The following is an 860-nucleotide window of genomic DNA, read 5'->3' as shown; positions in this document are numbered from 1 at the left end:
ACAATCCGTGATGGTTCCTTTATTGTTTCCAAAGGTCATTACCCTCCTGGCTGACAAGGCTGTCCATCTCATTTTAGCAGGAGCGCTAGATGAGTGGTGGGGCCATTTGGTGGTGGTGCTTGCTCTTATCAGAATAAATTCGGGTGCGTGCAGCGCAGGACCCGTGAAGTGTAGGAAAGCTGAAAGGGTTTTCAATTTGTTACACTTAACGGTTCTTTTGGAAAATTCTGGCAATTCTATAGTCTCCTTGCACATAGTGGTTTTAACAGACAGGGGCACAGGCTCAGAGATAATGGCTAACATCACCTATCATCTTCACCTCTATTCAACAATGCCTCTCAAACAATGTGATGTCTTATTGAGAAAAAAATTCAATAATCAATGTCTCAGCGCATCTTAGTAAGTTCTGCTTAAGGCCCTGTTGTCTTCAGATCCTCTTCATCGATCAGTCTTGATCCAGGAATGGAGATTGATGGGATGCCAGCTCTTCCTCATTTCTTCATGTTCTTGCTCTGAGCCCATAGAAAAGAAACAGCCACAGGCCTGATGGTTGTGTAACTGTGTGCTTGCACACCCAACCCCCCTACAGACACACACACACACACACAACACACTTCCTGAGTCTTAAGGGAGATTAGCTGCTCTTGTGTTTTCACTAACCTTTTCTGTGCATATAGGCGCCTTGAGGCGTTCTCTGACCTCTGCATCACTGCTGATCTTCCCAGAGTTCGTGCAAACAAGCCCCGGCTGCATCGCTCTGCTCTTGTTCTCCACTAAGACTCATTATAGGACTGTGATGCGTCAGGACGGTGACGAGTATTGAGCATGAGAACAATTAGAGTTGATGCGGCTGACACCTT

The sequence above is a fragment of the Alosa pseudoharengus genome, unplaced genomic scaffold (genome assembly GCF_046254945.1).
Source record: "Alosa pseudoharengus isolate Yale_2024_CS ecotype anadromous, Long Island Sound unplaced genomic scaffold, YU_APseudo_1.1 YU_APseudo_1.1_scf_4, whole genome shotgun sequence".
Taxonomy (NCBI): domain Eukaryota; kingdom Metazoa; phylum Chordata; class Actinopteri; order Clupeiformes; family Clupeidae; genus Alosa; species Alosa pseudoharengus.
The sequence above is the reverse complement of the archived record's forward strand: the minus strand, read 5'-3'. Positions refer to the sequence as shown.